This window comes from Callorhinus ursinus, unplaced genomic scaffold (genome assembly GCF_003265705.2).
Source record: "Callorhinus ursinus isolate GAN/ISIS: 27379988/994484 unplaced genomic scaffold, GSC_fseal_2.0 scaffold7, whole genome shotgun sequence".
In the NCBI taxonomy this organism is placed as follows: Eukaryota; Metazoa; Chordata; class Mammalia; order Carnivora; family Otariidae; genus Callorhinus; species Callorhinus ursinus.
Genome location: NW_027397069.1, coordinates 10,366,648 through 10,389,841, shown reverse-complemented (window position 1 = coordinate 10,389,841; position 23,194 = coordinate 10,366,648). Strand labels below are relative to the sequence as shown.

Genomic DNA, 23,194 nt, shown 5'->3' with positions numbered 1-23,194 from the left:
TTCTCTGTCGGGGCCCCTGGGTGGCTCAGACGGTTAAGCATCTGCCTTCGGCTCAGGTCATGATCTCAGGGTCCTAGAACCGAGTCCCGCATCGGGCTCCCTGCTTAGCAAGGAGCCTCCTTCTCCCTCTCCCTGCCACTCTCCCAGCTTGTACTCTCCCTCTCTCTCTCTTTCTCTGGCAAACAAATAAAATCTTTAAAAAAAATAAAATAAAAATGAAAAAATAAGTAAAACGTTCTCTGTCACTGCCTATCATTCTTCGGGGACTTCAGCAGATCAGGCTTCTCCCTGACCCCCCAACTCCCAGCATCGTTCTAAGCGATCTCCACACCCAACACAAAGGGCGTCCCAAACCCCAGCTGTTCACATTCATCTCTTCTTCTGGAACATTCCTGCCTCTCATTCTTCTGAGGAACACATCAAGGATGGGCTTTCAGACCTCCGCAACGCTCACCGATGGCTGTGAGCCTCTCACCTACTCTGCAAGCCACTGACCAGAGTGCAGCCTTGTGCTTTCTCCAGAGGACAGCTGTCCATCCCCGGCCTTCCAATACCATCCAGCTGCCGACAGCCAGGCCTCTCCCACCAAAAGTTGGATTCCTATGGCGAAGTGCCTACTTGTCACCTCCTCTCAGATGCCAAGAGGCAGGAGCTCCTGATTTCCCTGCCAAAACTATTCTTCCCCCGCTCTGTAAATGTCAACCTCAAAGAGCCCACCGCTCAGACCAAAAACCCAGTCATCACCGGAAGCCTCCTTTCCCCTCAGCCAACCCATCAACTCGGCCCACAGCTGACCTCCTGACCCCATCCACCTGTTGGAGCCTCTGCTTCCCCCACCAGGTCTCAGTGCTATAACAGCCCGCTAACTGGCCTACCTGCTCACACTCTTGGTTTCCCGGTCTTTCTACAGAAAAGTCAGAATGACTTTGTAAAAACACAAGGCCATGTTGTTCTGCAGCAGAATGATGCCTAACCTCCCAATGGGGTCCCTCCCAGCTCACCAGCCCCATCTCCAGCCCAGTCCCCCTCGCCCAGTGTTCCAGCCATGCCCGCTTGCTGGGGTTCCAAGTTCCTGTTGGCTGGTTCCTTTGCTGAGAACAAATGCTCTTCCCCATTTTCCCCCACGATGGCACCTTTTCTCCTCCAGTTCCCAAACTCACGGTGACCTCCACGGCAAGGCCTAGGCTACCTGCTCTTAAAAAACCAAACACACCCTGATTCTCTACTGTATTTCCCTCTTCTTTATTTACCCCTTTACTACAATCTCTTTGTTGAGAGAAAAACATTCACTTATTTTGTCTCTCTCCCCTTTAGAACAAGAGCTCCATGAGGGCAGGACACAGTCTTTCTATGGTGTTCCCTGTGCCTGGCACACAGTGGATCATTCTGAATAAGTGAATGCACGGCTCTCCCCTGGGTGAGAAGCAGGGGCAGAGAACACACAGACAACCCTCCTTAAGCTCTTAGATGAACAGGGAATGTGTAAGTCAACTGAGGTCAGTAAATCATTCAACAAATGCCCTAGCCCCAATTAAATAAATCATTTTATTGTTAAAAGGATGTATTTTAAAGCACTTCTGGCTGTGGCTAATTATTAGTCATTGGGGTAATTTTCCCTGGAGATTCTGCCAACCTGTCACTGAAGGCTCATAGGTCCAGCCTGGGGACTCCATCAGGGCAGAGCTTGGGGGGGACAAGGAGTGGAGGGAGGCAGGGCACTCAGGGTCAAGGAGACCAAGTGCAGGGCCTGGGGTGAGTGACAAATGAGAGGATCTCACAGTAAGACCCACACTAGCTCATCTGAACCCCCTTCCCCTAAAAGCAGGAATTCTTAAGCTCGGCACTCCTGACACTTGGGGCTGGATGCTTCTTCGGTGCAGGGGCTGTCCTGTGTATTACAGAACAGCTAACAGCATCCCCAGACTCTATCCTCAGGATGCCAGTAGCATCTCCCTTCCCCAAGTTGCAACAAGCAAAAATGTCTCCAGACACTGCCGGATGCCAAAATCCCCTGGGGCCAGAACCACTGTCCTGAGCCTTTTCTCTTTCTGGAAAAGCCATAAAACTTTACTTCAAATGTTCCCAAAGAGTCACCACAGGGCATTGGCAGCAGTCCCTTAGCCACCAAAACAAGGATAATGGTACAAACCCATATCTATATTCATCGGTCCAATTCCCCTCCAGGGGCTCACAGTCCAGGTCCAGTGAGTGAGGGATTTATGTTGAAGAATTACAGTATGACATGACAAGGGTGATCATGAGCCCTACAGAAGATCAATTTCTTGGCTTTTTTCAGGTCACTCACCAGTGACTGATCTCCTGTACAGCATAGATTCTCAAAGTGGGATCCCCAGACCAGCAGCATCAGCCTCCTTGCTGAAAATGCAGACCTTGAGGCCCCAGTGCAGACCTCTGACTCAGAAACTCTGGAGTGGGGCCAGCACTCTGTACCTTACTGACTCTCCCAGGTGATGCAGACGCAGGCTCAAGTTGGAGACTGTGCCATACAGTGTGCTTGGCATGACCATCGGGAGGCTCTCGCCTGGGACTTATACCAAGAGTCCCAACCCTGGCTAAATATCAAAATCCCAGTCTCAACCTGGAGAGTTCTGAAACCAAGACTAACAGATGGCAAAGCCCCATCCAATGACTGAATAAGAGTAAGCCAAGATAGAACCCAACTGGTTGGCCTTTTCCAAAGGCCCCCCAAGCCCTGCCAATTCTGGTCATTGGCCAGGTCCAGGAACCATTTGCACCATGAAAAGTGGAAAGCATATACACCTGGGGGCCCTCAAAGGAGGTTTGGGAGGGTTACCAGGAAGAGACAAAGCTTTTGAGTAAAATTCAGGAGAATCATTTAGAACCCACTGAGGAGACAAGGCAAGAAAGAAGAATTTTTCGGAAAAACAAAACCAGACATGCAAAGACATACTGCCTAGGAACAGCAGGTTCAAAACTGCATGGGGTTTGGTGTGGTAATGGGGTAACCAAAGGTCTTATATTCCAAATGAACTTTATCCTTTACCCTAGAAAAGGGAAACAGTACAAGTTTTCAAGCCACTTTGTAGATGATGGACTTTGGAAGGTAAGGAAACCAGTCAGGAATGAGATTTTAAAGAAACATTAAGAAAGGACAATAAGGGGCGCCTGGGTGGCTCAGTCAGTTAAGCATTTACCTTCAACTCAGGTCATGATCCCAGGGTCCTGGGATCGAGCCCCGCATCGGGCTCCCTGCTCAGCGGGGAGCCTGCTTCTCCCTCTTCCTCTGCCTGCCCCTCCCCCTGCTTGTGTGTGCTCTCTCTGACAAATAAATAAATAAAACCTTTTAATAAGAAGGAAGGAAGGAACAAAAGGCCACATTCCTTCATGCAAGGAAACTAGATCCAATTTACTCTCCCAGCCTTACTCCCCTCTAGTTAAAACAAATCTCACCTCCCTTTGCTTGGTCCTCACTCTGGGACTGCCACTCCACCATAAAGATAAGTCACATGATCAAAAATCAGAGTTTAAAATTCAATATCCTATTACTAATTTACTCTATCAAAACAAGAACGTTGCAACTCAAACCATCCTTTAAAAAAACTTTAAGGGGCGCCTGGGTGGCTCAGATGGTAAAGCGTCTGCCTTCGGTTCAGGTCATGATCCCAGGGTCCTGGGATCGAGTCCTGCATCGGGCTCCCTGCTCAGCGGGAAGCCTGCTTCTCTCTCTGCCTCTCTCTCTCTCTCTCTCTCTCTCTCTCTCTGACTCTCATGAATAAATAAATAAAACATTTTAAAAAAATAAAAAATAAAAAAACTTTAATATCCCTATTTAATAGCAACTGAAGCATCTATCAAATTTATTCTTCAATTCCTTAAATTGGCATTGCAGTAATATATATTTTAAAATTCTGTATTTTATTTACTAAATATCTAAAAAACTACATCCACAAGGAACTCTGCTTACCATTAAAACACACTAAATTCATTCCCATTAAAATAAGATACTAAGGGGCGCCTGGGTGGCTCAGTCATTAAAGCATCTGCCTTCGGCTCAGGTCATGGTCCCAGGGTCCTGGGATCGAGCCCCGCGCGGCGGGAAGCCTGCTTCCCCCTCTCCCACTCCCCCTGCTTGTGTTCCCTGTCACTGTGTCTCTCTCTGTCCAATAAATAAATAAAATCTTTACAAAATAAAATAAGATACTAAAAAGGGATGGCTCATCACACACTAGTAACAGCTATCGAAGGGGTGGGAGGGGAGCAAAGATAAAGAAAAGTAATAAAACTTACATACAGATAGTTTTACAAAAGTAGAAAGTCCAACTCAAAAGTACTAAGGGCAAGTGGTAAGACGTGTAATCAACAGACCAAAATCAACTGCTTTACTCTATTCTAATGATACTGTGGAGGGGAGTGGCTTCTGATGATAAATTACTTAAGATATTAACTTCAAAGAATAAGTGGCAAAAAGTCTTTAGAAATTAGTAATTAACTTTAAAATGGAGAAACCTGGTAGATACCATCTTAACCAAGTGATAAAAGTTACCACCACCAGTAATGAGACAAGTGGACATCATGTGCATAGGACTGCACTGAGCGTTTACTTCTTGGTGTTCCTACTATGAAGAAACATCAGACAAGCCTAAATTGAAGAACATTCTACAGAGTAATAATCTACACATTCTTCAAAAATACCGACAACATAAGAGATTGCATAAGGTATTCCATACTGAAAGACGCTGAAGAGATATGAAAACTAAATACAACGTGTTATCCTGGGCCTAAAATGGGTAACGTAAGCAAACTGATTATGCAGTCAGAGAATTAGATGGTAGTAACGTTATCAACTTTAATTTCTGAGTTTGATCGGAATACCCTGGTAACGCAAGAAAGTATCCTTATTTTCAGGAAATCCATGCTAAAATGTTCAGAGAGTAACGGAGCATCATGCCTACAATCTACTTTCAAAGAGGTCAGATAAAAAGGAATAATATGATAGAATGGCAACTATGCTAGGCTCTAATGTTAGGGAATATGGATGAAGGGCATATGAGCTCTGTGTACCACTCCTGCAACTTTTCTGTCAAGTTAAAATTATTTCAAAGTAAAAAGTTAAAAAAAAAAAAAAGTAGCAGGGGCGCCTGGTTGGCTCAGTCGGCTAAGCATCAGACTCTTGATTTCGGCTCAGGTCGTGATCTCAGGGTCATGAGATCGAGCCCCATGTCGGACTCTGTGCTCAGCTCAGTGTGGGGTCTACTTGGTATTCTCTCTCCCTCTCCCACTCATGCTCTCTTTCTCTTTCTCTGAAATAAATAAATCTTAAAAAAAAATAAATAAAACTCTATGGCCCACAACTAACTTCATATTCATCAGTGAAAAGCTGAAAGCTTTACCTCTAAGATCAGAAACAAGACAAGGATGCCCACTCTCATGACTCATATTCAACACAGTAGTATTGGAAGTCCTAGCCAGAGCAATTAGGCAAGAAAAAGAAATAAAAGGCATCCAAATTGGAAAGGAAGAAGTAAAACCTTCACTATTTGCAGATGACAGATGACATGACACTATATATAGAAAGCCCTAAAGACTCCACCAAAATGTTAGAATAAATGAATTCACTAAAGTTTCAGGATACAAAATCAATATACACAAATCTGCTATTTCTATACATTAACAAAATAAGAGAAAAATATTAAAAACAATCCCACTTACAATTGCATCAAAAATGTTAAAATAAATGAATTCAGTAAAGCTTCTGGATACAAAATCAATATACACAAATCTGCTGTTTCTATACATTAACAACAAAGTAAGAGAAAGAAATTAGGAAAACAATCCCATTTACAATTTCATCAAAAAGAATAAAATATCTAGGAAAAAATTTAACCAAGGAGGTGAAAGACCTGCACTCTGAAAACTGTAAGACACTGACGAGTGAAGACATGAATAAGCGGAAGGATGCTTTGTGTTCATGAATTAAAAGAATCTTGTTAAAACGTCCATACCACAAAAGCAATCTACAGATTTAATGCAATCCCTATCAAAATTCCAATGCCATTTTTTACAGAAATAGAATAATTATAAAATCTGTACGGAACCACAAAAGACCCCAAATAGGGGCACCTGGGTGGCTCTGTTGGTTAAGCATCTGCCTTCGGCTCAGGTCGTGATCCCAGGGTCCTGGGATCGAGCCCCGCATCGGGCTCCTTGCTGAGCAGGGAGCCTGCTTCTCCCTCTCCCACTCCCCCTGCGTGTGCTCTTTCTCTCGCTCGCTCGCTGACAAATAAAATCTTTAAAAAAAAATATGTCAGAGAGAGATAGATATCACATGGTATTACTAGTATGTGGAATCTTAAACAAAATGTCGAAGTCATCTAAATGAAATAGAGAAGAGTGGTTGCCAGGGGCAGGAGGGAGGGGTGAAAGGGTAGGTAGGAGAGACTAGTAAAAACGGTACATACTTTCAGCTATGAAATGACTAAGGGCTGAGGCTCTAATGTGGAATATGGTGACTATAGTTGATAACACTGTACCATATCATTGAAATTGGCTAGGAGAGAACTCAAATGTTCTCACAAAAAAAAAGGGGGGGGGGGATATGAGGTGATGATGGAGGTGTTAAACTAGATGGTGGAGGAATCCCCTAGCAATGTACACATATATCAAAGCATCACACTGTACTCTTTGAATACCTTACCATTTTGTCAATTATGCCTCAAAACTGGGCTAAAAAAAAAAAAGAAGACTTTGGCTGGCATTGTCCCCCCTTCCTGGACTTTGTCCTAGTTCCTTTAAATCCCTGGAATTTTACAAATAACAAGACTGTGGGCCCTGATGGTTTATGCTAACCAGAGTGACTCATGGTGGCCCCATGTGAGTTTACGCTAACAGATGACTTAGGATGGGAGTTCCAAAGACAAACCATATGACTGATCAGAGCGTTGGGCCTTTAAGTGATAGGGCACCAGCCAAACCTCTGTGGGAGGAGGCTGGAGATTGACATCAATCGCATCATCAGTGATTCCACTGATGATGCCTACATAAGAAAATCACAATAGAAACTCTGGACACCAAAGCTTGGGGGAACTTTCCTGGTTGGCAATATTCTTGAGTATTGTCACACACTGATGTGCCAGGAGGGTGATACATCGTGACTCCACAGGGATAAGACAAGGCAGCTTCCAGCTTGGGACCCCCCCAGACCTCACCACCTCCCTTTGGTTCCAATTTATATCTGTTGGTTGTAATAAACCTGTAATTTGTAAAGACAGCACTTTCCTGAGTTGTAGGTGTTGTTCTGGCAAATTACTGAACCTAAGTGGGTTGTGGGAACCCCTGACTTTGTAGCCAATTGGGTCAGAAATGAGGGTGGCCTGGGGACCCCCAAACTTGCAACTGCTGTCTGAAGAGAGGGCAGTCAAATGGAAGGCGGCACCCTTCACCTGTGAGGTTTGGATGAACTCCAGGTAGTTGGGGCCAGGGAACTCCGTGCAGGGGGAGCTCTCGCTAAAGCTCCAGGCCAGGTGCTCACATCTCAAGACACCACGTCCCTAGGTTGGCCTTGAGGTCAGCTCACCACTGGCTGCCCTGCTCTGACCACCCCTTTCCCCCATGGCCTCCCTGTCCTCACCTAAGTTAATACAAAACGACAGTCCAGACCTGGCACTCACCAGCCTGTCACTGTCACTACGAACACTTCGGCCTGCACTGAATCAAAAGACTAGAAAGGTCTTAAAAGCTCTCTCCCCTTGCCTTGTGACCACATGCTCTAACTCTAGGACAGAGTTCTCATGTAAGCTGTGATGAAATCACCTGAGAAGCTCATTAACAATAAACCCAGAACCCCTCACTGGGGTTCTGTTTCCGAAGATCTGGGGCAGAGACCGAGAATTTGCATTGAGAGGATCTCCTCGTGGGTTTGGTCTGGAGTTGCATGCAGAATTAATTATGCTTCCACACTCGACAGTCACAAGAAGGTGGATGGTAAATCATTCTTCGATCATAGGGGGTTAGAGAACATTCCTTGCAAAGCTGGTACAGCCTATGAACCCCAGAGACAAAACCTGGCCCTAAGATGTCAAGGTCAGTTAAATAATTAAACTAGGACCCAGTAAATCATGAATCCCAGGCTTCAGGGTATGTGGTCTGAGGAAGCCTGAAAAGGACATATCCAAGAGCCCTTCCTCCCCAGAGAATTAGCTGTGGTGGATGCCTGGGGAAAGAGCAGGAAGCAGGGATTTTGGACATTGCCCAGCAGACCAGCTACCAAATGAGGACATACAGGCCCCAGCCCCCGGTGTCCCCCAGCCATGTCTCCACTGATCACTGGCTCGTAAGTGGAACAGGGATAAGGCTCCAAACAGCTGTGGGACGTGACAGCAGCGACACACGTGGGGTACAGGGCCTCTCGGTAGAGGGAAGGGGAGCACCTGAGCTTCACCAGGCCACCATGAAGAAAGCAGTATTCAAGTCAGGGGCACCTTGGTCCTCCCTCATTGGTTAAGGGGCTTGCTCGAGAAAACAGCCAACATGCTCAGGAAACCCAACAGTAAATCATGCTGGGAGACCATAAGCCTTGCTGGGAATCATAATTACAAATTATGTAATTATGTCATACAAATATGACAAATTGAAAGTACTACACCAGACCCAATTTATATACATATGTGTATGCATATAAATTGTGTGTGTGTATATATACACACAAGGGGTTTTTTTTTCATTCCAATATTAGCTGGGCTATGAGTTAACTGACACATTTACAAGATTGTAAGATCTCAAAACTGATCCAATTTTTCTCTAAAACAACTCAGGAAGGGGCACCTGGGTGGCTCAGTCAGTTAAGCGCCCAACTCTTGGTTTCAGCTGAGGTCATGATCTCAGGGTGGTGGGGTCAGGCTCCACACTCAGCGGGGAATCTGCTTGAGATTATCTCCCTCTGCCCCTCCCACCACTCGCGTACATGCATGTGGGGTCTCTAAATTAAAATAATAAAACCTAAAAAAAGAAAAAAAACAACTCAGGAATACATAATTAAACCTACAAAGCCAGAGAATCCTTTGCCTCGAAAATTTACCTTTTTAGAAACTTACTCCACAGAACCACGCTTTAAATCTTGTAAGAGAAGGTCACCAAAAAACAAAGAGGTGGGGGGAGGGCCACCATCTTCTCTTCCCAATGCCAAGGCTGGTGCCTGGGGCAGAGAAGGTGCTGGTTATGTATTTTTTTTTCAAATTTTTTATTGTTATGTTAATCACCATATATTACATCATTAGTTTTTGATGCAGTGTTCCATGATTGATTGTTTGTTCATAACACCCAGTGCTCCATGCAGAACGTGCCCTCTTTAATACCCATCACCAGGCTGAACCATCCCCCCACCCCCCTGGTTATGTATTTTTGAGAAGAATGATTATATGGTTCAGAATTAAAGAATCCAAAGAATTTGATGATAATCAAAATCCTACTTTAAAAAGTATCCAAATTGCAAATGCCCCAAAACAGATAAATGGCTAAAATACATTAACATGATGGAACATCTTAGAGCTACTTTAAAAGACAAACATAGGACCTGTGTTACTAAAAGGTGTGTTTATATTAAACACGGCATTTTAGGGCGCCTGGGTGGCTCAGCCGTTTAAGCGGCTGCCTTTGGCTCAGGTCATGATCCCAGGGTCCTGGGATCCTGCCCCACATTGGGCTCCCTGCTCAGCAGGGAGCCTGCTTCTTCCTCTCCCTCTGCCTGCCACTCCCCCTGCTTGTGCTCTCTCTCTCTGTGTGTGTGTCAAATAAATAAAATCTTTTAAAAAATAAACACTGCGTTTTAAAAACAGATTGTGAAAGCACTGGAGTATGCACACATTAAAAATATGACAAAGCAGGGACGCCTGGCTGACTCAGCTGGTAGAGCATGCAACTCTGATCTCAGGATTGTGAGTTCAAGCCCCACACTGGTTGTAGAGACTATTTTTTTTTTAAGATTTAATTTTATTTATTTGTCAGAGAGAGAGCGCTCGCATACAAGCAAGGGGGGCATCAGGCAGAGGGAGAAGCAGGCTCCCCTCTGAGCAAGGAGCCCGATGCGGGACTCAATCCCAAAAGGCAGACACTTAACCAACTGAGCCACCCAGGTGCCCCAGAAGCTGGCAAAATCTTATTCTAGAACTTGGGTGGTAGTTACAAGGGGGTTAACCTTACAACAATTCTCTCTGTCTTTATTTCGTATAATATCCTGTGCCTGTTTTATAAAATAAGGGTTAAAAACTGTGGTGTTAAGTGAGAAGTATAACAGACAAGTGGAAGTTATATATAATCATATATTGACCATTTCCTAGAAATACTTGTGAAAAGCACATAACAAATGTATACAGTGACCTAATGACAAAAGTAGATTTTGCTACCCTCCCTTAAGGGGGGGAAAAATTTGCATTAGGCTGCTAGGACTGCTGTAACAAAATACCACAGACAAGATGGTTTTAACAACAGAAATTTATTTTCTCACAGTTCTGGAGGCTAGAGGTCCAAGATCAAGGTGTTGGTAGGGTGAGTTTCCTCTGCGGCCTCTCTCCTCAGCTTGCCGAGGGCCACCTCCTGTGTCCTCACATGGCTTTTCCTCTGTATGCATACCCCCCTGGTCTATCTACATGCGTGCAAATTTTCTCTTCTCCTAAGGACACCCATCAGACTGGATTAGGGCCCATCCTCATGTCTTCATTTCAATCACCTCTTTTTTAAAAGCCCTAACTCCAAATACAGCAGGTACTGAGCATTGGGGTTCCAATGAGTTTGGAGACACACAATTCAGCCCATAACTCTATTGCTCACCCTCAGACTTAACCAAAAAAAAAAAAAAAAAAAATGGACACCAACATGCAGGACTAGGAAGAACAGAGTTGAGGCAAGCCTGGCCATGAGCTAAAAACTCCTGACACGCCTAGATGGGTACTCAGCGTTCATTATACTGCTCCCTCTATTGCCGGTCATTATCCACCATAAAAGGGAAGGAGGAATAGAAACAGGAGGAAAACCCACATTTGTGTAAGTTTTAGAGGCTGGGTATTTTCTCCATCCAACAATTAAATAGGTGTCATTTATGGTTAAGAACAAAATTTTTTTTTTTCTCTAATCAGCAGTAAATATTTTTTAAATAATTTAATTAGGGGTGGCTGAGTCAGTTCAGCATCGGAGTCTTGATTTCGGTTCAGGTCATGATCTCAGGGTTGTGGGATGCAGCCCCAAGGTGGGCTCCACGATCAGTGCGGAATCGGCTTGAGATTCTCACTCTCCCTCTGCCCCTCCCCACCCTCATGTGCATGCACCTGCCACGAGAAAAGGAGCAGTGGAAGGGAAGATGGGCGTCTATTGACCACTGAACCACACCCACAGCTTAGCTCACCTAATCCCACTCCTTGGCCCATTTGTGAGTCTGATGCTCCCTCGTCCCCTTATCCTAGGCACGGGACTTGCCTCTATTTCCTGGCCACCCCCTTACAGTTAGGTGAGACCATGTGGCACAGGACAGCAAGGGATGCCTGTCACTCACAGGTAGGGCTCAGGCCTTCAAACCATGTGCACACCTCTCCACACTCCCCCTCTTCCCACCCTCCCAACCTGGATGAGGTAGCAACCCAGCTTCAACCAATAGGAGCCTGGCCTAGGTCCTTTCCTTGCATACACATCACCTGGGACCTGTTAAAATGCAAATTCAGATTCACCAAGTCTGGGGCGGGGCCTGAGACTCTGCATTTCTCCCAGGCACCAGGTGATGGCCAGGGGACTGGTCTACAGACCACACTTCCAGTAGCAAGGCTCTAGGCAGAGCCTCCCACCGGAGAGCTTCTCCTTTTGGACTCCTCAGACACAGTGATCAAATGAGCAGTGGTAGACGCAGCAGGAAGACCCAACCAGAAACAGCCAGCAGGCCTGCCGCTCTTGACCCGTATCACAGGTCAACTCAGACCTATGAGTAACTCCAGGCTTAAAGGACAGCTCTCAAATGTATGCCGTAACAGCTGCAGACAGATGACATTAGCGTGTGCAATGTGATAGGGGCTGGCTGGCTTCTGTCAACAACAGAATCTGCCACCCTGAGTCAGAGGACAGAGCTGTCAACAGTGGGATCTGTGAAGGCGGTCATGGCCACTGCACGGAAGCCTCAGCGGCTGGCCTCGGGGGAGAGGACAAAGTCACGCAGCCTCCACCAGCCACATGGCTCTTGGACAGAAGTCCACGAGGAGGCTGTTTACTCCTGGAGGCCACCGCGGTGATCAACAGAGGATTTGTCTATAAAGCCTCGGCAAATATTTGTATCACCTTATCCCTTGGCATCCTAGCAGTCGGGTGTTTATAAAACCTGCACACAAATATCACTGTGCTTGTCCAAAATTTGCAGGGAGCTGACGAGAACTTGGCAGTAACCCCCAAGAACACTTTGAGACGCTCTGGTTTGCAGTGGGGCTTTCTCGGGTTTGATTTCAAGCTTAGTTAACTTTAGGTTCCTTCTCTATTTACGTAAGAGACAGCGGACCTAAGAGAGGAAGAGCACGCGGCTGGCTCTCCCGCGAACCTGTAGGAGGGAAACAGGATTCCCTCTGCCCTCGATCACCAGCCGTCAAAAGCCTCGAAAACAGGCCGCACAGCCAGGAAGCTCCCACCCATTCAAAAGCTCTAAGCAAGCTCTGCCCACTCCGAAAGAGCCATTTGGATCTGAATTGCCAAGAAATCTAGCTTACTGACTACTCAAGGAGTACAGGCTGGTTAACCTCAGGAACACAACTGAGGTAACTTCCTTGGGGGGAAAGCTCTGAGGGTTCAGCTGAGAATGACGTTAGCGGGGCACTTCGGGTATTTGCAGTGAAATGCACGTTCATGCACCCTAGACTGACCTCTCACAGGCAAGGAAAACGGCGCTTCCCAGCCTAGCCTCTCTTGAAATTACCACGGATTTCATAAGCAAACAGCTCTAGAACAGCCCCTCTACTCTGAGTGGTCAAGAAACCCCCCGGGGCCATAGGTGGTTTCTACCTTTTTCTATTTCTTCCAAAGCACCTAGTATAATGAAAAGTGTATGCTGGGCAAACCTAAATGCCTTCTAGGGGCGCCTGGGTGGCTCAGTCGGTCAAGCATCCGCCTTTGGCTTGGATCAAGTCCCGCATCCTGTGTCAGGCTCCCTGCTCAGCGGGGAGTCTGCTTCTCCCTCTCCCTCTGCCCCTCCCCTCTGCTTGTGTGCTCGCTCCCTCTCTCAAAATCTTAAAAAAAAAAAGGGCGCCTGGGTGGCTCAGATGGTTAAGCGTCTGCCTTCGGCTCAGGTCATGATCCCGGGGTCCTGGGATCGAGTCCCGCATCGGGCTCCCTGCTCCTTGGGAGCCTGCTTCTCCCTCTGCCTCTCTCTCTCTCTCTGTCTCTCATGAATAAATAAAATCTTAAAAAAAAAAAAAAAATCTTAAAAAAAAAAAAACCTAAACACCTGCTACTTAACACAGAAATAACACACATACACCCAATGTGTCACCTCATTTATTTTATGTCTTCAAGGCAGACAAGGAAAACACATATTTAGCCCAAAAAGTTCAGGAAGAAGCATCTACCGCAATCAGTTTTTTCTCTAACTCAAAAGCAATTTATTCGAAACAAGTTCCCTTATTTGGAATCTCCCCAAAACTTCCAAACCTTTTTTCTAAAGTCTCCAAACAGCGCGTGGTGTTATGGTTTTTAGACATTTTCTTTTCCTGGTGATTCTTTCAGCTTTGATGATCCTGGGCCTCCTGCCAGGTAGAAGCAAATTTAGGGGCAGCCCCACCCTGCCCGGCCCGCATGGCTCAGGTGTGAAGTCCTGAATCACATCCCCCATTATCGCTTCCTTTTGTGCCTGCTCCCTTCCCTCCGGGTCATGACTCTTCAGGCCCACCTATCAGACAAAGTCCTGCCTTCAATTTCCCAGAGATCATCACTGAAAATACAAAAAGTTAAAATTAAAGGCAACACATCCACGGGGCTAGTATTTGGTGCGTGCACATCCTTCTGTTCCAGAGTCAGCCAAGGACCTAAGACTCTGGGTTAGCACCACGGGCCCTCTCGCTCTCTCGATGCCTCTTCCAGATGACTCCAGGATTTTTTTTCTTTCAGATTTTTTATTTGAGAGAGAGAGAAAGAGAGTGATTGCAGGCGGAGGGGCAGAAGGGGGAGGAAGAAGGAGAGAAAGAATCTCACACAGACTCCACACTGAGTGAAAGTCTGTTCTGGGGCTCTATCTCACGATCCCGAGCCAAAACCAAGAGTGGGACGTTTCACTGACTGAGCCATCCAGGCGCCCTTGGGTTTTCTTAACAAGCCTGCTTCAGCTATTATCTCTGTCCAACTCCCTTCTCTGATGGGCCATCAGATTTCTCTCTAGAGCATCATACAACAGAGCAATTAACATTTAAGGCCCCACTGGAACACTCTGACGGAGACTTCAGCCCCTTGCCTGCTAGCCGTACAACCCATTTTTTTTTTTTTTTTTTGGCAAATGGTATGAGGTGTGGAGGGGAAAGGCAGGTGGATGCACAGCTATGATTTTACTTCAAGTAAACACAATAACAATTAAAGTAATAGAGCCTAGTTTTTCACTTAATTTTTATCATGTCACCACCCTAGATTCTTAGGAGAAAAGGCACAGGGTTAACAAGCACTGATTTGACTTCATATTTCTGGTAATTATCCACGAGTTAATAACAGAGGCTGCTTAAAGTCCACAAACAAAACCTACAAGGTTCTCACAGCCCCGAGGCAGAAGTGAAGGCGTGATCAAAAAAACCCCAGAGCTCCAGCTGGCTCTGAACTTGAAACGGCTCTTCCGCACCAAACCAACCCTTCCTCAGGACCATCCTTCCGACACCTCTCTTCTGGGCAACCATTTGTTCTGAGCTCTCAGCAGGGACTCCAGACCTGGAATATGGAATTTGTTGGCCAAATTCTGAGAAGCAAAAGCAATCGTACCAGAAAATAGAAGACTGGCGTACCATATTTTATACACAATACACAGAACAGCTGTCCCAAACAATAACACCAATTTAAAATGTAAGAACCTCTCTGCCCATTACTCAGAGTTAAGGGGAGAAAGCTAATTATAAATCATACACTTTTCTCTTTGGACAATACTATGTCAATGGGACAGATTTTCGGAAAATTCCAGCTAAACCAGTTCATTCTTTGAAGCATTAGGTCAATTACAAACATACCAACCCTAGCTGCGTATTCAGAAACAACAAAAACATCCTTTGAAAAGCCTCTGTACGTGTTCTATTAAAGGGGTTATTCAGTAGGAAGTGGAAGAAGGAAAGCTCCATAGGGAATCTCAGGACACGCTAAAATAGCTTTCTTAATAATCTTAGGATCTTCTCCCACTCACTTTGAAAAACGTTTCCTATAACCACAAAAACTCAGAAGTGGAGGGGAAAAGAAAGCAACAACAAACACAAATGGGTTTAGCATAGAATGCAGGGAATCCCATGTAGACATACTCTGCAGATGGGCTGTCACCCCTGGCTCCCATCTCCAGGCCTATACCAACCCCAGCAATCCGGATGCCGTTCCCAGGCAAATCCGATTCCCTCTCGCAAGGCTCTCTGTTCCTCATTCCTTCCATGGAGATCGCCTGAACTTCATCAGAAGGAAGGAGAGATGGAGGGAAGACGGACCACCCCCCTCACACACACCAGTGAGGACCCAACTGTATAACTAAGAGCAGAGGAGTCGCCATCCGCTCTCCCTCCAAAGAGGCCAGAGCCAAATGGCATCTTGCTCCCTCATCCCCATGGAAGCAGCCCTCAAATGCTCTCAAAGCACAGAATGTGTACATGCCTTTATTAAAAAATTTTTTTTAAGATACAACCCACAACTCACTTTTTTTTTTTTAAGATTTTATTTATTTATCTGATAGAGAGCAAGCAAGCACAAGCAGGGGAGAGGGGCAGAGGGAGGAGCAAACTCCCAGCTGAGCAGGGAGCCCAATGCACGGCTCGATTCCAGGACCCTGGGATCATGACCTTAACTGAAGGCAGAGGCTTAACTGACTGAGCCACCCAGGCATCCCTCACTTTTTTTTTCTTTTTAACCAGGTATCTGAACAACAGGACTGTAGTAAATGGGAATTTTCACATTCACTAATTCAGATGAGGACTTAAGTGCTGGTCCACCATGTGACAAGCACTTTTCTAGATTGTCACCCACAGATGGCATCTTCTATGGAGCCCACAGTCAGGAAGGAAAGCAGGGGACAAACACACTAAGACAGGTCCAGAACAATGACAATGATCAAATAGAAAATGAAACAGAGATGTGGCTGAGGACGGGAGCGGTTACTCTAGCTGGAGTTGAGGCCCTCAGAGGAGGCCAGGTGTGGACCAAAAGTCGGGTCAGCCTGAGAACAGCAACTGAAAAGCCCTAAGGTCCAAAGCACTTACAGAAAAATCCTGAAATACTAAGTATTTGCCTCTAATTGAGCAGAGAAAATAAAAGAATGTCCTGTAGAAGGGAGTGAATCAGGGAATCTAGGGAGAGGTAGCTGGGCTTCAGGACTTCTCCCATCCCCCCAGAGTTACTACTAGCATGTTCAACTGACAAATACAGAAATTGGCTGGGACTGGATCTGGCCCAAGGGCACACACTGTTACTTCATCAGCCAGGACAGTTCCAACGGGACTGCCATTGTGCCGCTTCGAAGCCTCCACCAGCTCAGCAGACCGACCCCAAGTGCTGGGCCCCACACAGGGCCGCTCAGAGGCTTCGGCCCACCCAACACTCTGGGACCAGGCAATTGGCTAAGCCCGCCAGGCTGCGGTGAAGGCCCGCGTCATCTCGGGGGGAGTTCCAACTTCTCCCCCTTCCCCAGGACTTCCCTGGTTCCCAGACTACTCACCACCGCCCCCTGGCCATGGCCCCCTGTCCAGCTAGCTCTGCCTCGCACGGCGAAGCTAAATGCTGGACTACAATGGCCTTCACTGGCTGGACTCACACACATCCCAGGACACCCCTCCGGCCCCATGAACCGGACAACCCATGAGATACCCCCGTCCATGCTCCCATCGCCCGGTGGGACCCGCCTGGTCTGTGAGGGGTCACCTCCAGGGCCACAAGCCCTCCCTGGAGCTTTCACAGCCTGCATTCTTACCGACAAAGCACAGGCCTCGGGTGGTTTTCCCAGGTGGGGATGGATCATAGGTTTTTACTAGCCATTACTCCTGGTCCAAGTGTAGCAAACATTGGCGTCACCCTGACCCCATTTCCTGCCCAAGTTCCATGGTGGGCTGAGGGGTATAGTTTATGGAATATGAACTTCAGCTCACTTAGAGCGATATTATTTATCATCCAACCTAAGACACTCCTAGGAGTGAAATGAGGTGCTGTTAATAATTACAGTGTGAGAAGGGGTGTAAACAGGCCTGTCCTGAGCAAACCAAGAGTTAGAATCACATGGCACAGGGGCGCCTGGGTGGCTCAGTCGTTAAGCGTCTGCCTTCGGCTCAGGTCATGATCCCAGGGTCCTGGGATCGAGCTCCGCATCGGGCTCCCTGCTCCGCGGGAAGCCTGCTTCTCCCTCTCCCACTCCCCCTGCTTGTGTTCCCTCTCTCACTGTGTCTCTCTCTGTCAAATAAATAAAATCTAAAAAAAAAAAAAAAATCACATGGCACAGATGAAAAGAAAAATTAAAAACGAGACTGGCAACAGCTCTATGACCTCAGGCAATCAAAAAAATTTTTATGACTTTTTTTAAAGATTTTATTTATTTATTTGACAGAGAGAGACACAGCGAGAGTGGAAACACAAGCAGGGGGAGTGGGAGAGGGAGAAGCAGGCTTCCCGCGGAGCAGGGAGCCCGCTGCAGAACTCCATCCCAGGACCCTGGGACCATGACCTGAGCCGAAGGCAGACGCTTAACGACTGAGCCACCCAGGTGCCCCTGACTTATTTATTTTAGAGAGAGCGAGCGAGCACAAGTGGGAGGGGCAGAGGGAGAGGGAGAGAGACTCTCAAGCAGATTCCCCCACTGAGCGAGGAACCTGAGGCGAGGCTCAATCTCATGATCCTTAGATCACGACCTGAATCAAAACCAAGAGTTGGATGCCTAACCCACTGCGCCACCCAGGCACCCCTCAAAAATTTTATTCTTAATCTAATTTTCTTTCAAATCAAGGTAGGATTTCTTTTCCTTTAGTGGGGGAGGGGTAGGAGGAAGGCTACCATGCCAAACCATTTCCTTCAGAAATAAAAAGATGCAGGAACAACACAGAGAATGGCGGCCTATCAGAAGACACAGATATAGGGGTGCCCGGGTAGCTCAGTGGGTTAAGCAACTGACTTTGATTTCAGCTCAGGTCATGTTCTCAGGATCATGGGATCGAGCCCCACGTCAGGCTCAGCAGGGAGTCTGTTTGGGATTCTCTTTCTCTCCCTCTGCATCCACCCACCACACCCACACCCTCTCTCTAAAATAAATAAATAAATAAATAAATCTTCCCCCAAAAAATGGGAAGGGGTACCTGGGTGGCTCAGTCAGTTGGGCACCTGCCTTCCGCTCAGGTCATGATCCCAGGGTCCTGGGATCAAGCCCCGAGTCGGGTTCCCCACTCAGCAGGGAGTCTGTTTCTCCCTCTCCCTCTGCCCCTCTACCTGCTTGTGTTCTCTCTCTCTCTCTCAAATAAATATTTTTTAAAAATGGGGAACCCAGATATAAAGAACAGAAACCCTTCTCTCTATAATCTAACCTAAGGCTAAAATCCATCAGGAGCCAGGGGTCACTTCAGAAGTTAAGATTGGGCCTGAACACGGACACCAGATAGCTAAACCTAGGGAAAAGTCCTCTGCAACGCAGTAGGCTTCTGGAGGTGCACCTCTTTAGGGATTTGAGGAGAGGAAAGAACTTCTGCACAAACTAAAACACAATGTAGTTTAATAAGCACCACCTGTTCCAAGAAGCCTTTCCTGGATCACACCAGCTCCTCAGGCATGGTACTCTCCCTCCTCTGGTGACTTCCCACATTTGAAGCTGGCAATCAAACAGCCCCATACCCTCCATTTACTAATGCTTTGGGGGAAAAACATACCCTCTGCACCTCAGTCTCCTAAGAGTCTACAAACATTATCAAGGTTATGGTAGCACCGTACCTCCTGTGATAGGAATTTACAAAATAAGCAGAAAACTGTTCATGAAAGTCCTGGAGCGGTCAGAATGGCTGTGTCCAAGATGAAGGGGGCCACTGCCTGGAGGGAAGGGCGCTAAGAGAGGAAGATGGAGGGGAGGCGGCAAAGCCCACCCAATACTCAACCCCTAGCTTCACAAATCCCCAACCCCCATCGCAGACAGATTTTTGTGGAAACCAAGGAACAGGGCTGACTTGCTGGGGGGCGGGGCGCAGAGAAGTTTCAAGAGAACATAGCAGGTGGGAGCATGGGGCAGGAGGAAGTGAGCACAGCACCGACAGGAAGTGTGGAATGGGACCTCCAGCCACCAGCAGCTCCCCAGGAGCCACAGGGAGGAGCTGCGGCCGCCTGGCTTCCTGCCCAGGGACCACCGCCACGGAAGAACACGCTAGCCTCACCCGTGCTTACGTCCCGCTGTCCGTCCGTCTGTCCGCACCCCCCCACACCCCCCGTCCCCCGGAGCGCAGCACAGTCAGCCCTTCCACACAAAGGGTGCCGCACATCGGCGTTCCCGGTCACCTCTTCCTTGAAATTCCTGCCAGGCGTTCGCTGTGAGAGGAAGGAAAGCGCTAATGGCTTTGAACCCGACCTTCTGTCTGTGTGACCCAGGGCCGGCTTATTTCAACCTGCGTCTGGTTCATGTCAAGTTTGCCAGTCGGGGTTCAATCCTGCTGCCACAGCCCTCACCCCGCTCACACACACCACCTTCCCCACGGCCTGACCCATGAAGGAGTAGCTATCTACTCACTTTGTTCTGCCCTCAATAGAAAAGCCAATTCCCAGAAATCAAAGGCGATGAATGCCCTTCTCAAAAGTGTGAGTCGGCGGCTCTGTGGGATTCCTTCCTGCTGCACCTCATCCTTCCTGGAAGCCTTTCTTAGAAACTGCGCCTCCCCCTTACAGGAAAGGAATCCCTCCCTCCCGAGGAACTGTGTGGATGAAGCAGCCTTAAGGAATTTCCCTTCAAGACTTCAACTTACTTTCTGAGCGGCTCCTAGCAGAGATGACCAAAATCCACGCGACAAAGAGAAAGAGACAGAGACAGAGAGGAGGGAGGAAGGGGATCCTAATTTGACTTACTCAGAGGGACGAATTCTCTTTAAAAGATCTGTTTCAAATATATATATATATATATATATATATATAATCTGTTTCAAGGAAAAAACAGGACTACGTTATATGCAAAAGGGGAAAAGCAAAGAGGATTCTGAGTATGCCTGAGAACAGAGTCCTCTCTTTTTTTCAGCTATTAATACTTGATACACTAAGGACTTGCATGGGGCTTTTCACAAAAGCAAGATAATTTGGTTAAATTTACATGCACATGTAAAAGAGAAGGTTCGGAGCACGAGTCTCAACCACCTCACCGCCTTAAAGAACATAACCTACACGGGGACGGTCCTTCACCCAAGATGTACAAACCTGGTTCCAGGGAAGGAACACCATCAGGGGTGGTCTCATTTCAAGAGCAAGAATGATACTTGAACACCCAGCCTGCCAGTCCAGGGACAGAGCTCATTCTCCTCCTGAGTCACGTACTCTGAAGGGTTTTTAAGGGCACTGCCTCTGAGTCTGAAAGTTTGGGGGATTTTTACCTGAATTCGACTCAAAAGTTATGAGGCAGCAGGTCAATAGAAGGCTAAGGTCGTGAGGTCAAAGTCCCCAGTGAGTTCAGTGTAATAGAGAAGCAAAGACCACAATACAAAGCAGCTCTGATCAGTGACACAGTGGCACTCCCTCCAACCAAGACCTCCACGGGACATGCAGGGAGCTTCAGGCGGCCGGGGCTACATAGCAAAGTACCACAGACAAGGCGACTTAAATAACAAAAATTGAGCCTCTCCACGGTTCTGCAGGGATGGAGTCCGAGATCAAGGCGTCAGCACCATTAATAGAAAGAAAGTAGGTGCCAGAAGCTGACTTGGGTGGTTTCAGTCACGTTGCTCTGCTGTGGAACTGTTTTCTAGAAGACTTTTGGATAATGTAGCTACCACCACCTTATAATTTCCCAAGTGCTTTCACAGACAGTGGCCCCATTCTGAGTATAAATTACACTCACCTTCATTGTTTTTTTTTTTTTTAACAAATCTTAATTTCTGTAGCAGTTACTAACCGTTCACTTCTCCATCGGAGATGGATATTACACACCACACCACTTCCACATTCCCTCCCTCCTGACTTGCCTTGCTTCACTGCAAGTGGGGAAGAAAAGTAAGTGTATAGCATTTTATTCACTTATACTTAAAACATAAGTTTTAGAATACATTGAGATTGGGGCGCCTGGGTGACTCAGTCGGTCAAGCATCGGCCTTAGGCTCAGGTCATGACCTCAGGGTCCTGGGATAGGGCCCCACCTTGGGCTCTCCACTTAGCGGGGAGCGTCTGTCCCTCTCCCTCTGCGGCTCCTCCACCGCTTAGGGGTGTGGGTGTGTGTGTGTGCGCACCTGCGCGTGCCCATGCACACACTCTCTCCTCTCAAAATCTTTAAAATAAATAAAAATAAAAAATAAAATGGAGTCAGGAGGCCAGAGGGGGCGCTCTCACACCCCACCATTCACCTTGCGGCTCCAACAAAAAGAAGCCTATACTCGACCTTCGCAGCAGGAGGAAGGAAGATTTTCTCCTGGCTTGACACCACCACCCGGCCCCCTGCCCAGAGAGACATAACTCAGCCGATGAGAAGCAGCTACACTTCTGACTCACAGTTTACTCCAATAAACTTTCTGCTTATAGCAGCCCCCTTTCCTCTATAAAAGAGGGTTCCTGGGGCACCTGGGTGGCTCAGTTGGTTAAGCGGCTGCCTCCGTCTCAGGTCATGATCCCAGCGTCCTGGGATTGAGACCCCCAAGTCAGGCTCCTTGCTGAGCAGGGAGCCTGCTTCTCCCTCTGCCTGCTACTCTCCCTGCTTGTGCTCTCTCGCTTTCTGTCAAATAAATAAAATCTTTAAAAAAAAAAAAAAAGTTTCTTCTCCTTTGCTCTCCATACTTGCCTAGAGTTTTGCTATAGCTTGGATGTCCCAGATTGCAATTTTTTGCTGTTCCCAAATAAACTCATTCTTGCTGGTAAAATAACTGCCAGTTTTATTTTTAAGGTCAACATTCCATAATGCCCAGCTTCCTCCTGTTCAAGGTAGAGGTGTCTACATTTCCAAATTAGAGAAACTCAGATTAGGAAGACTAAACTAATAATTTACAATCACTAAGTAAACCTCCTAAGTTCAAGATGCTCAGCCGGCACCAAGAAAAAGGTGTAAAAGACACTTGTTCCTGCCCTCAAGGAGCTAACAATTTAGTTTTAAAAGTCACAAAAGAGGGGTGCCTGGGTGGCTCAGTGGGTTAAGCATCTGCCTATGGTTCAGGTCACGATCCAGAGTCCTGGGATCAAGCCCCGCATCAGGCTCCTTGCTCAGCGGGGAGCCTGCTTCTCCCTCTCCCTCTGTGTGCACTCTTGCGTGCATGCTCTCTCTCAAATAAATAAGTAAATAAATCTTTAAAAGAAAAAAAAAAGGAAAGACCCCACAAGAGCCAGCCTGTGTTCATTAACAGGAAATCATGCTAATTCCTTTCTTTGCAGGATTTCAGAATGACTGCTTGGTACATAAGGCACCTCTGGACTCTGTAAGACAGATGACACGACCTCCCCCAACACCTGTGGCCAAGTTCATCTGCTACCCGGCGTTCATGAGTGGATCAGAGGACAGTTCCAGGACCTGTCCTTTCTGGCATTCAGAAAGAAAACTGCAAACGTTTTCAAAGAACTTTCAACTGACAACAATGGGATGCTGAACTGTGACACCAACAAAATGAACTTAGAGAAAAAAATAGCAGTTTGCGTGGGGATAAACCCCATGGACCATGACGTCAGTTGACTGTGTGTCCAATGTAGCCCAACTGTATACACTGCTCACCATACCCAAATTTCATCGCCAGCCCAGACTTCTTCCTGGAGCCCCCGACACATGACCAACTGCCTACTCTACTTCTCTACTTATATGTGTAGCAGGCATCTCAAACTTAACATGGTGGGGGGGGGGGAA

General features: G+C 47.0%; 1 protein-coding gene across 3 annotated transcripts in view; it reads right to left on the bottom strand.

The window, feature by feature from the left end:
* ABCC4 (ATP binding cassette subfamily C member 4 (PEL blood group)) overlaps window positions 1-23,194 on the bottom strand; it is a 244,418-nt gene that overhangs the window by 210,090 nt on the left and 11,134 nt on the right. Inside the window, exon 1 of one of the 3 annotated variants that reach the window (XM_073894386.1) lies at window positions 3,177-3,195. The exons of the other annotated variants lie outside the window; for them this stretch is intronic. The gene's annotated coding sequence lies outside the window, so the exon portion shown is untranslated. Of the gene's footprint in view, window positions 1-3,176; window positions 3,196-23,194 lie in introns of those variants that run through there. 3 annotated transcript variants of the gene reach the window in all.